The sequence below is a fragment of the Dipodomys merriami genome, unplaced genomic scaffold (genome assembly GCF_024711535.1).
Source record: "Dipodomys merriami isolate MVZ:Mamm:240054 unplaced genomic scaffold, mDipMer1.0.p SCAF_54, whole genome shotgun sequence".
NCBI classification, from domain to species: Eukaryota; Metazoa; Chordata; class Mammalia; order Rodentia; family Heteromyidae; genus Dipodomys; species Dipodomys merriami.
In genome coordinates this window covers 9,051,104-9,065,075 of record NW_027206113.1, presented here as the reverse complement: position 1 = coordinate 9,065,075, position 13,972 = coordinate 9,051,104, and positions in this window count along the sequence as shown.

The window sequence follows — 13,972 nt, the reverse complement described above, 5'->3', positions numbered from 1 at the left end:
TTTGTGCTCAAGGGTTTTGAAGCCCAACTACTTCTATTTTGTACTTGTGAAGTGCTGGTTTCAAGGTGGACACTGCTAATATTTGTAGTCTGTAATGGCACTTGGTATTACTCTGTCTAAACCCTGCAGTGTCCTGGGTAAGCATCTCTGAGTAGCTTTACCCACACTCAGGTCAGTAGGCATTGAGAAAGTAAACCCTCTTCTTCCCTTTTGGAGGAATGCTGGACCCAGGTCTGTGGTTTGCATTGTGGTTTGGGTTATGATTGTGTATTCATCTTCCAGGATTATCAGCAACTAAGGAATCCCCTGTTCTCCAGCAGAGCTCAGTGTTTAGGATGGACCACTGAAAGCTGAGTGTTGTGCTCTCTTTGGCAGAGCTGAACCTAATTTATGACTACCAGGGCTTCTTGAACTTTACCCCCTATTCCTTTTCTATATGTCCTTTTCCTTGTGTTCTGCTGTCCAGATTTGTGCTGGCCTGAGAAGTGTGTGGTGAGTGCATTAACTTTCCAAAATGCACATTACCTTCCTGGCCTCACACCTACCCTACTCACCTCAAAAACCCTCCTACAGAGTTAGTGCTTCCGCATAGGAATTAGAAGAGGCCAGAGTGGCTCCACAGCAGCATGAATCTGACAGTGGGTTGGGGTGGCTCCTTTGTATCAGTGCTGGCAAGGGCCCTGCCCATGGGAACCTAGAGCTTCTTAGAAAAATGAATGGTCTTTCAGTTGTATGCTAGTACTGCCTACCTGAGATCATCCTGGGGTGCTTGCTGTCATCCTAAAGACATCAGCAGAGTCCACAGGCAGGTAGGAGGATTAGGAGGATGGCCTCAGTGCAGTCCTATAGTGTGATTTATGACTCTCCTTGCAGAGTGACAAGTGCAAAGCTTGCTTCCACCCAGTCAGTGCTGCCATGGGTGCCTTAACAGGGACAGGGCTGAGGCTGTGGGCAGCTCACACTACATAGCTCTGCCTGCACATTCCTTTTGTGTGCTCTGTGCTCACTGCTTTGACAGGTGATGACGAGCAGAATTCATCCTCAGCCTCAAACTTGTGTGCCACCCACCAGTACCATGCCACAAGCCCACAGGTGTGTCTGGGACGCTCGCACCACTCTTCAATGTATGATGCTCTGGGTACATGTCTTCTGGCAGCAGTAGTCAGAAGGTGAAGTCTGCACTGAGTGTGCTTACATTCATGGATGGAGGGGATGTTACATCACCAAACATATCTTGAAGCCCCAGTTTCCTCATAGCCGGATGGAAATAATGAGGAAGATGTGAGTGGTTTTCATGGAGCAGCTCATTCACAGGCTTCTTTGTACTATTCCTCCCTGTGCTATTGCACAGAATGTTTTGTTAAATCTAGGAAGGAGCTAAGTTCTGCCCGGTACTGCCTCATGACTGGTATGTTTTTGGGCAAGTGACACTATTTGCTATGTGCTGTCTCTTGGTTTTCCAGGTGGATAAACTGACTTCATGAAAGTAACCTTGTGTAGTTGAGGAACTGGGTTGGAACCAGTGTGTAGCTTGTGGAGGCTGTGTTTTGACCCTACTGGTGTAAAAGCTCGATGTGTGACTTGTCCTGGTCTCTTGAGTAGTCAGTGGCTGGTATGATTTTTGCCCTGTATCTTGGGTGCAGGATTAAGTCCATTTCCAGGGGTACATGGGACTGTGTTCAGTCTTCTTCCTCTCTCAGGACTCCAGAAGACCTTTGTGGATTTGTGGTGGAGCTTCAACTATGGGAGCTGTCACTGAGGGAGCACACGGGCACTGTGATATCACTACCAGGTAGATGTTCACTCAGGGCATCCATGGGGACTCATTGGGCCATTGAGAGGAAACTGTGTAACCCTCAGGATCTCTTAGTATCTCATTAACAGGATAAGGTATTAGAGGCTGGGTACTTCTTAAAGAAGAGGTTGCTTTAGCTAACAGTTCTGGAGATAAAAAGAGCCTGTTGCTGAAATCACCTTAGCTATGGTTGGCACTTCCTGGGGTTGGAAAGAGCCTCATGTGGGCAGAGATATCACCCCACCTCACAGGAAGCTGGAGGAGGAAAAAGGCCGGTCATCTATATTAGCTCTTGCAAGAACTAATGAAAGGGTCTGAGATGCAACTCAGTCCTTTGGAAATATTACTCTTTTGGACCTTAGGGCCTATCTAGTCTCACCTCCGTAGGCGTGTGTACCGTGATAACACTTGCAAGTCTTGGGGGATGGCTGTGCTTCACTGGCTCTGGTCTGAGCCAGTGGTTGGGGGCTTGAGTCTGGTGGAAATGACCCATGTTTCTATCACAAGTGGTAAGTGGCACTTGAGGGCTCCGGAGAGTTTCATCTCTAGTACCTGCTTGTTGGCTTCCTGGTTCTTGTGTCCCTGCTTGCTCTGAGCATTCAGCCTCTTTTTTTTCTGGACAGCAAGTGCTTTGCCAATACTGCGTTTTAACCTTTGACACTCATGGGGTGCCTCACATTTATTCCTGACTCCTTGGAGGACCTGGTGTGGAGGATCACTCTGTATGATCAGGCTCCTTCAGAGCCATAGAGTAAATGCTGCCTGACCACGGTGAGGAGGAGAGCCCTGCACAGACCGACCTGTGGACAGGCAGGTCTGTGAAGAGAGCTCAGACCCACCCTTCTTGCCATTGCTTGTCAGGCCACGGGCTCTTTCTCATGTGGAGATAGTGGTTTAATAATTTATTTTATTATTATTTGTTGTTGTTATGACAAAGGTGATACACAGAGAGGTTACTGTTTCCTAAGTCAAGTAATGAGTACATTTCTTGGTTTTAAGTATTAAAGACTTTTAAAAATTGAGCCGCATTACAGTGGCTATGCCTGTCATCCTAGCTGCTCAGCGGGCTGAGAGTGAATTATGTTTCAAAGCCGTCTCAGGTAAGAAAGTCTGTGAGACTCTTATCTTCAACTAACCACCAGCAAACTGGAAGGGGCACAGTGGTTCAAAGTTGTAGAGCCACTTGCATTCAGGAACAAAGCTCCTGGACAGTGGTCAGGCCCTGATTTCAAGCCCCATGAATAAAATTAAAAAAAAAAAGTATATAAAGGTGATGTTCAGAGGGTTTATACTTACAGAAATCAGGGAATCATTTCTTTTTGGACAGTGTTACCCTTTCCTTTGCTCTCTTATATCACTTGGCTCTTAGAATTAGCTGGGTATGAGGAAATGTTCATCATCCCTGGCTGTAAAGGAAATGCAAATAAAAACAACACTGAGACACCGCCTTACCCCAGTCAGAATGGTCCACATCCTAATGTCAGCCAACGACAAATGCTGGAGGGGATGTGGAAGAAAAAGGAACCCTACTGCATTGCTGGTTGGAATGTATACTAATACAATCACTTTGGAAAATAGTCTGGAGGTACCTCAGAAAGCTAAATATAGACCTCCCCTATAACCCAGCTATACCACTCCTAGGCATCTACCCTGAGCAACAGGAACCAGTATACAAAGACACATGCACCTCCATGTTTATTGCAGCACTGTTCACAATAGCCAAGATTTGGAAACAACTCAGATTCCCCATTACTGATAAGTGCACCCAAAAATTGTGGTACTTATATACAATGGAATATTATTCAGTCATTAGAAAGGACAAAATAATGACATTTGCAGGGAAATGGATGGAACTAGAGCAGATTATTTTGAGCAAAGTAAGCCAAGAACAAAGAGAGAAATGGTACATGGTCTCCCTGATATGTTGATGATAAAGCCAAATGCAAGAAGATATGGCAAAGTAACAGGACTGAAGAAACAAAGGACAGCCAACCATTTTGTCATGTCATTGCTAAATGACTCCATTTTCTTGACTATATATATGATAGATATACACACACACAGAGGGAAGCCAGGAAGAGGAACAGAATAAGTGGAAACATCCTACAATAAGCAAAAAGAAAGAAATTTAAACATCACCAGATGTGGAAAAAATAACTTGTATTGTCAAAGCTCATAGAATTCACAAACTATATAAACCATGATAATGACAATTTGCCTTGTGAAAGTTAAAATGTGATCATGACTCTAAGTATCACTATTTCACAATACTGTAAATATGTGAAATTTATGTAATCACCTAATCTCAATTAAATAAAAAAAGTGAGAGAAGGGATGGGTTAAGAGAGTGACAATGTTGTCAGACACTTTGTACTCATATACTATTTTGTAGAATGGGAACTTCTTTGTACAACTACTTAAAGATAATTATAAAAAATAAACTAAATAATTACCTGGGGCTGGGAAGGTGGCTCAGTGGTAGAGCTCTTGCCTTGCATGCCTGAGGCCCTGGGTTCGATTTCTCAGCTCCACTTAAGCAGAAAGAAAAAAGCTGGAAATGGCGCTGTGGCTCAAGTGGTAGAGCGCTAGCCTTGAGCTGAAGAGCTGAGGGACAGCGCCCAGGCCCAGAGTTCAGTCCCCACGACTGGACCCCTCCCCCAAAAAAAAGAATTAGCTGGTTATGTTGGACATAATAACATCAGTTTGCTTTAAAAAATGATAAAGATTGCTTTTTTCACTTTCAACATACTTTTGGATGGAATGGCATGAGAAGTGATTTGGTAAGAGAGCCTGGCGTTGCTCTTCATTTTACTGTATGAAACAGAATGCACTACCAAGAGAAAGGAAAAGTGTGTGCTTAAAGTGAGGTACTTTCTGTACTAACTGCTGTGACAAGTAACAGATCGCTGTCTGACCAGAGATCCCCGTGGACCAGAGATCTGCATGATATGCATGGTTGTATAGCCTCTGCGGGGTCACAAGTGTAGATTCAATAGCTCATGCTTTTTCTTTAGGGAGAAGTTGGGGAGTGAAGGCTCCAGCAGCAGGCTTGTCCCTGTCACTCCTTTTCTCTGCCCTGTCTCAGGACTCCTGGGCACCCAGATTTGATGCAACCACCCTGGGAGGAAACGTGAGCTCAGTGTGTCCTGTGGACATACCCAATGTTTTACTCTCTGTGGGCAAGCAGTCACCATGAGCTCTATTCACTGGCATCTCTGGTGTCTAAAGTGAGGTCCCCAGAACCTCCCCTGCCTGATTCTGTGTGTTTTTCCAAGGTGGGTTTTATTTTATACTCTGTGTGCTGGTCATTTAAGTTCTGACTTCACATGGCTGTGGCTCATTGCTCTGTGTGACTCCTGGTGCACATGGACTCTGTGACAAGTAGGGTGACCAATGAGCATGAGGTACCCAGCAGCTGTCAGACACTGAAGAACTAGCCAGGCATCCAGGATGAGGATCCTTGCTCTTAGTAGTTGGATTCATTACATTGCTCTTGGCCCTAGTGTCCTGGGTTGGCTGTGCTGGTCTTGGGTGGCAGGTCAGTATCCCATTCATGGGGCTAGGAGACCTGGTAAGGCCAAAGAGCTATGTTCCTAGGGAATCTTATTTATTTATTTATATACTTATTTATTTATTTACTTATTATTGTAGGTCATGGGGCTTGAACTCTGGTCCTATGCCTGTCCCTGTAATCAACAGCTCAAGGCGAGTGATCTATCATTTGAGCCACTGTGCCACTTCTAGTTTTCTAGTAGCTAATTGGAGATAGGTGTCTCACGGACTTTCCTTCCCAGGCTGGCTTTGAACTGTGATCCTCAGATCTTACCCTCCTAAGTAGCTAGGATTACAGGTATGAGCCACCAGCACCCAGCCCTAGGGATCTTATAAGGGCATCTGAGCAGAAATTTGGGTGAAATGGATTAGAGGCTGAAGGGTAGAATGCACAGTATGGTGTCAGGCTGGCTGGCAGGCAGTGCTGGCAGCTGCAAAGGGTTTTCCTTTGGGAGCAGATTATGGTTCCATGGCAGTGTGGGCCAGCTGCCTGACTCCTGCCAATTGGGTGTCTTTTTCTCCTGCTCCTGATAAGCTGTTGATTTTGCCTTCTCATTTCATTGTTTGTTCATGTCATTGTAAATAGGCCTCTGCTATTCTTTCTTGGCTCCCCTGTAGTTCACATGCCACCTGCTGGCTGTTCCTCTTCTTCCTCTTCAGTATTTTTCAGTTTTAATCAGGGCTACAAGAAGATTTGCAGCAAAATCTTAGCACAGTGATCCCTCAACATAGAGGGGAGGGGTGCAGACAGTATCCTGCAGATTTTAGGAAGTTGATGTTTGGAAGGCAAATGTTGCCCACTGCCCATTGTACTCTGGTCCCATAGAATATCAGTGGTCTTGGGGCACACTCTTTCAGATGTTACCATTTTCCTTCTTTGAGACCCAGTTTGCTGAATGCCTGCTGCTTGCTGGGCTTGCTGACTCAGTGACTTGGTGTCTGTCCCAGATGCAGTGGGTGTGGGTCTTGAAAGGTCTCTTCCTTAGAATTTGTATGGTGCCTGTGTAATCTAGGCTCCCAGCTGTCTTTGTGTAGTCACTGCACTACACACACTGAGCTGTGGGTGAACAAGGGAGGGGAAGTACACCATGCATCCTGTATCAAGCATTGATGGAGCCTCATCCAAAGGCCATTAAGTCTTTTGTAAGAGCAGTTCTTTTACCAGAGCATTACCAACAGCCATAAGTGGATGTTGTTGAGTTTTCTGCCATTGTGATCTCTATGGCTTGACCTGTGTTACCGATGAAACACATCCTGAAGTAGTGTTGACTGAATTAACTGTCTTGCATAATGTTCTTGGTTCTGTGGAGCTAGAGGTTGGACCTGCTGATGAAGCTTGTGCTGCTTCTGCTTGGGCTGGTGTCCTAGAAACAGCAAACTTCCTGAGTCATTCTCAATAGCAGGAGAGGGGATGGGCCATATTAATATTCAATTAAATGTCCTTATCTCAGAACAAACAGAATGTTTTCTTTATGGCTGTTTGTAAGATTGTGGATCTGGTTTTTGACAGCCCTTGATCAGGATCATGTGTCACAATATAGTGGTGGTGTTTCTGTGTGTGAAAAATGCTGGGGCTTGGACCCAGTGCCTTCTGCACTCTAAGCACTCTACGACTGAGCCTTAGTGGATGGATAAGAAGGTCTTTGGCTGGCTAGGCAGCAAGGTAACTTTTTCCATGATAAGCAAAGTGATTGCAGAGTGTCAGTAGGAAGTTATTGAGAAGGAGCATGTATTTGCATGCATTTCCCTTATAGGGTTATCAGGGAAGGCTGTTACTCCTTATCTTCCCCATCTTTTGATTCTTTTAAGGTTTTATAGAGGCAGGTTACCATCTATCAGTATTTGTAGATGAATGTGTCTCCCTCCGGTTCACTTCTGAGTGGAATTTGATTATAGTGTTCAGAAACTTTGTTCTTTTGCAACTCTGAGCCTGTGTGTTTTGGCTGAGTCTGATAACAGTCCCCCTGGTTCTGTGGCTGAAGATAAGGCAGTTGTTCAGCTGCTGTTCTGCATGGGGCTCAGGAGGCCTGACCACAGGATTTCTGCTCTTAGTTCTCACTAATGTTTGGAGGCCCAGGCACTAGGCACCCTGTGCATACCCCGAAAGCTGCCTTTACCTCTGGCATTGGCTGAGCCTTCAGCCACACTCAGTCAACATAGTGACCATGAGGGATGGGCACTACGCTTATAGAGATTGTGAAGAACCAGGATTAAGAAGTTTGTGCTGGAATTCCAGAGACTCTGCAATTTGTGGTTCCTCTGCTTTGCTGGAAATACAGGTCTCACTTTGCCAAGTTGGTGAAGGGATTAGGGCCTCTTATGACCAGTCTGTGTTCTGGGGTTCAGCATTGTCACCTGTGTCCAGATTGGCAATGAGTGAATGAGAGCTATCTGTGTCTGTGGACATGTGCTTCCTTTACCACTGAGCTTGGAGTATAACAAGCAACATGTGACTTCTCCCTAACAGACAAGGATATTATCACAGCTTTGTACCAGAAGAACTTGAGCTCTGGCTTAATCTGCTCCAATGTGTTAGAAATAGGACTTGAACACAGGCCTGTATGTCTTCAGAGTTTTTGTGCTTCACCCAATGGGAGAGTCCAGGTTACTGAGGAGCTGAGCCTGTTCTGCTCATTTCTGTTCCTCAGCAATAACCTTTGGTCAGTGTATCCTGAGCAGTTGGCTATGCAGCCTTCCTCTGTGCACTGTCAGGTAGTCTGTAGAACCACCTAGTGATAAGCTACTGAGTGATGTGGGCACAGGTACTGTGGCGTGTCAATCTGCTTGGCCACTTTATTTAACCCTGCAGGGTTCTTCAGAAGTCCCATCAAGTCAGCCTCCAATTCCTACTACCCAAGCCACAAAGTAAACTCACTCTGACCTCCTAATGGTGGCAGTTGGTTGGCAAATCTATTGTTGCCACTGAGTCACTTGAAACCTGGTTTTCTTTGGATGCTTACAGAACCTCCTTAGGTCCATACTGGGCCATTCTTCTGGGGATGCTTTTAGGGAGGAGATGCATTCTTGTCTAGCAAAGGGGCCTTAGGATGTGGATAGGAGGTGGTAGCTCATGACCTTTCACATTTCAGAGATTGTTCACTTGCTTCCCCTGCTGCCTCCCAAAAAGTGATACAGTCACAATTTAGTGCTCCTTGTCCAAAGTATTGAATCCAGAGTATAAAATACCTTGTAGCATAATGAAACATTGTCACTTTTATTAGCCCATTAGTGTGTGAGTTAAAGTATTCCTTAGCTGTCCTCAGATCAGCTAGACCAGTCACAGGTACCCATAATTAATAATGCTAGGAGGTACCTGTGCCTCTGAATGGCTGTCCATCTGTGCCCACAGTGATGATTGTGGTGAGCAACTGCTCACGATGGTGTCTAAGCACGCACTCCCCATGTTTGAATCTCAGCTTTGTCCTTGAAAAATTTAGACTCTGAGCAACCTTCACCTTTTTCTGATTTTGTCACCTCGCGCAGTCCGGTAAAATGTTCTGGAACATGGCTCACAACTCCATGGTCAGAACACAGAAATACAACCTAACTGAAATGTGAGCAAAAGACTTGTACGGTCAGCTTTGACCACCATCAAATATAGATGACAAACACATGGCAGGGTTTTGGATGCCATTACCTATTTGAAGCACACTGGAGGTGTAACCTCAGACCTCACAAAAATTTGCACTAACAATGTTTGTTATAGTGATATTAGTTAAGATCAGAGAGATTCAGACATTTCATCCAATGGCAGCAGAGTGCAAATGGTACACCCACTCTAGAAAAATAGCCTATAAGTGCAGCTTCTCTTTGGCCCAGTGGTTGTTTTCCTACCCCTTGCTGGGGTAGTACTAGGAAAAACGAAGGAACAAGATACAGTGAAATCAGCAGTCCCTGCAGTGCTGTCCCTCACAGTCATGCACAGTGTGATTGCATGTGTATGGCAGTATTGAATGGGTGACATTATGAAAAGTAAGTGCACATTGGCATGAGTTAAAGCAGTAGGAAGGGGAGGTTTTCCTTTCAGCAGCATGGCTTCTCTGCGTCATGACTGTCTGGTTCAGCATGAGATGATGATTGTGCCAACACTTTGTCTGATGCTAACAAGCTGGTAAAGGCTTCGTATGGTCTCCAATGTTTTCCACAGGGGCATGCAGGGCTGTAATTCTTTCAGACTGAAGTTGCCACCAGCAACCACAGAATGGAAACCAACATAGTAATGGGACTGCTAAACTTAGAGCAAGGATCACCTGGCCACAAAGATAAGAAAAGTAGGACTCCACCAAAAAATATTTTCAGAGATATTAACTATCCCAATCACCTGATTTGAGTGGACATCTTATCCAATGGCCACAAATCTGTCATATCTCTGTAGAATTATTACTATTATTATTTCAGTGCCAGTTGTACAGCTTAAACTCAAGGCCAGGAAACTGTCACGGAGGTTTTGTCCTGAAGGGTGACACTGACTACCTCTTGAGCCATGTCATTTCTTCTGGGTTTTTTATGTTTAATTGGAGGTAATACTCTGAAGGACTTTCCTTCCTGGGACGCCTCTGTCACATTGCATGTGACAGAGTTAGATGTTGTGATAAAACTCAGTATGGGAGTGGAGCATATATAGGTGTGGAACAGACATTTATGGCTCCTTACTAAAGTCACTCTTAATATCCCCCTGTTCTTATTCCTGTGAAATTCTATCTTTTTTCTAATTAAAGACCTTGTCTTTGCTTCAGTGCCCTGAAGGAAGCCACCTGTCTTTCACTGAGAATGCAGAGGGTAGACATGGCATGTGATGAACCTTCCTCTCGGAAAGCAGGCCCATGAGGAGCACATTGCAGGATGGCATCCATTGGTGAGCAAAACAATGGCTGGCAGAATTCATGCCACAGCAGAACCAGTCAGGTTAGTCAGGTTCAGTCAGGGAGGTCAAGAGGTTTATGTCTGGTGGTGCCAGAGGTTCCTTGCTCTGTTTCTGCTCATACGTGAATGTCTAAGCCAGATGCAGTGCTTTCCACAATGAAATATCCATACCTGTTTTGTTGAGTAAAAGGAAGGTTTTTGCTAGGGTTCTTGCAGTCTCTCTGACAGAGATTGGGACTGTCCAACCGCTTCCCCCTCACCTCCCTTCCAAAATCTAATGTTCCCCTCCCTCACACACTATTTCCTGCTAGCCATGGACTGGAAATATACATTGGTGCTGCCTGCAAGGACATTCTAGAGCCTTCTAACCCCTTGGACTTCCCAGTGCTGTTAGGAGTAAGTAGTCTTGCCAAGATATCCTGATGAATTGTGCAAAAGTCCTTGTGGCAGGAAACCCCAGCATTGGTGCTGTTATTAATTCAAGTGACCTATTTCTTCAGAGCTTGGATGGGTTCTCCAAGCTAGCACAGATTCATCTAGGGAGAGTTCTCCCAGTGGTCCGTCTACAACATTCTACATTCTCTTCAGTGCTAGCCAGCAGCTTCTTCCAACCTACCTGCCAGGATGCTGGCCAGAAATGCTATCTGAAGACTGTGTGCATTGGTTTGCACACATGCTAGTTGTTTTGTAGGGGCTTGTGTGTGTGTTAGTTCCAACTGTTCATGTGAGGTCATCAGCAGAAGATAAGACATGGGCTGGCCATATCTTTAGACAAACAGGCTCTCCCTTCCTCTTTCCCCCTCATAAATCCCTGTGTGACAGAACTGCTGATAGCACTTTATGTGAACTTTGGGCCCCAGGATGTCTCCCCAACATGTACCCTCCAGAGTAGTTCTCCTTGCATTGGACTGGGCAACAACTGGAGTAGGCCCTTCCCTCCGTGTTTTCCTTTGCACTCCTGTCCTCCAAAATTCCCTGCCACCTTAGGAAGATGCCCTGTGAGTTCGGTTCTGAGTTCCATTTACTGTTGGGACACAGAGGCCTGTGACCTAAATCAGAGGTACTACTCCTACAATTATGGGCAGATAACAGGCTACCAGCAAAAAGGTAAGGAATCCAGAATAAGGAAGGTGGATGGCTTCTTGACTGTCAAAAACAAGGAGGCAAAGAGTGGGGACGTCCTCTGAAGGGTAACTGTTCAAGGATTGTGTTTCCTAGTAGACAGTACCAGGGGCTGCACCAACTCAAACATGATTTGGGGCCACGGATTGGAACTTTTTTCCACCAGAGAGAAGTCATTGTGTACCAGTTTTTTCTTGAAATTAACAATAAGAACAGTAGAAAGAAAGGAAACAGTAGGTCATATGGGAAAGAAGGCAGAGAATTAATGAGTAAGAGGGCAGTCAGGTGTGTGGCAGGGGCTGGTGCAAGGTGGGGCTTAGTTCTGGAGCTGTCTGAAGAGCCCTTAGGCAAGATTCCCTGCATGCAGAAGCTTGTGGTCAGTGCATTTGTGGTGATGGCTGTTGCTCTGGTGTCAGTGGAGCTGGAAGATGGTGCAAGCCAGTGCTAACAGCAGTGCCGGCAGAGCTCAGGAGATCAGTCCCCAAAGGATCCACATCAGGCCTTCCACGATGCTGCCTCCCTCCACACACACACATTCTCCTTCTGGTGTCTCTGCCATACACAACAGACAGTATTCTGCCCTTGAATGGCTTTCACCTGTGTGTGTGTGTGTGTGTGTGTGTGTGTGTGTGTGTGTGTGTGTGTGTGTGTGTGTGTGTTTGTACCTAAGGCTGGCTATCCCTTCTTTGGAAGGAACAGCACCAAGCCAGTCGCCTTCACCTGCAGCCTCACCTCCAGATGTTTCCACTGATATGGGAGGACAGAGACTAGGAACTCCATGGGAGAGCCTCATACAGGAAGATGCAGCCAGCCCTTCCTTGCATGTGTTTATATAACTGCTAGGTCTGAAAAGACAGGGAGTGGCATAAGGCCAGAAAGAAGCATTGGTTGGGAGGGGATGGAAAATGCTGTGTGGTAACTGTTGAGGCTATTTGTGGTTACATGGTAGTTTGTGGGCCTGGCACCTTCCCAGGCAGCTTCAAGTCCCACAGACTTGCAGGGTTGATGGCTGGAATTTGAGTGAGTGGGTGCACCTGGGGGCTTGTAAGAGGAGAGATGACAGAGAGGCCAGTGAAGGGGTGAAGAGGAGTGAAAGCTGGTTCTGCAAAGAACTACATGTCCACTTGGGTGAGACCTGGATGTGTTCCAGCTGACCAAATCAGTGAGAGCCTTGCAGGACAAGGATCACCTGGTCACTCACAGGGCCTGTTTGCTGGAGCACCGTGCCTCCATGGGGCCAAAAGGGTTGTGGATACCCCCTGGGCATCTGCAACAAGTACCCTTTGTTACTGTCCATATGGTGTACATGTCCTCCATAATCATGAGAACCATCATCCCATTTTCTCTCCAGGTATGGGCAGAATGTCTTGGCAAAGTAAGACCCATTTCCCTGGAGGCTTGCTGGCAGGAGCTCAGAAAAACTCTACCACTTTTAGAAAGGGGAACTGAGGAGGATCATGGGATAAACACACACACACACACACGTGTGAAAGCCTACAAAAGGTGAGGAAGGTGTTCGGCCCCTGGCAACAGAGCAGAGAGGCAGTATTGGGCCTGGGACTGGCTAGGAGGGGAAATGTCAGAATTCAGCCAAAGCATGCCAAGTGAAATGCAGATGGGTAGAGGCAGCTCTTGTGATACCTCATTTCACATGTGGGCATCAAGCTTCTTTCTCCTGTGATGAGTGTCTAAACTGGGGGAGTGTTGGATAGTGGGCATGGAGACAGGGCCAGGATTACATTGGCACAGGGCCCTTTTCAGTGATCTCATTTTCAAGGATGTCTGGGGAAGGAAGGAGCCTAGGGCATTGTGGTAATTGCAGAGAAAGCTCTGTGTGACTGTGTCTAAGCCCGACCCAGTGTTAGTGTGTTGTGTGGGAACAAGTGTGCACACACACTCACCCAAGTGAGTGACCAACGCAGGTGCCTAGTGGTCACACTGAGGCAGGTGGAGGGTCAGCTGATGTTTGCCAGCCGGGGTCATCTCCTGTGCACAAGTCTGAAAAGACCGGGGCGGCATGTGGGCAGTAAGGAGAATGAGGGTGGGAGGGAGGGGAATGGGGTGGCTGCTGTTGGGGCTGTTTGTGTCCCCGTGGATGCAGATGGGCCTGGCACCTTCCCTGACAGCAACAGAGCCCATAGACTTGTATTGTTGATGGTAGGTTGGCATGGCATGCTTGTGGGCATGTGGGATGAGAGATGACAGTGAGGCCAGAATTGCCTCCCAGTGTCAAGTGACAAGCTAATCCAAGTGAAGGCTCTGGGACAGCAAGGACCCTGTCTTTTGCTGTCTGTCCCTATGAGGCCTCCCTCCTGTCCCAGAGGGGGAAGGATGATGGGCCTGTATGGGACTCACAGTACTGGGCTGGCCAGTACAAACTTCCATGGAGGTGAGCGATGGGAGCAGTAACTCACCAGCTAATGCCTCCTATACTGTGTCTAAAATGAAACCTTGATTCTTGTCGATAAAGATTACTGCCCAGCTTAACTCAATTTCACACTCTCAAAAGCTACCACTGAGAGATCATATCCTATGTACCTTGACAGCAGTGCCTTTTCCTGCTGTGTCTGATACCTCAGGCTTTGGAAAAGGAGGATAAGGATAGTGCGGATTTTCCATGGACCGAGCTTCCAGTTGTGC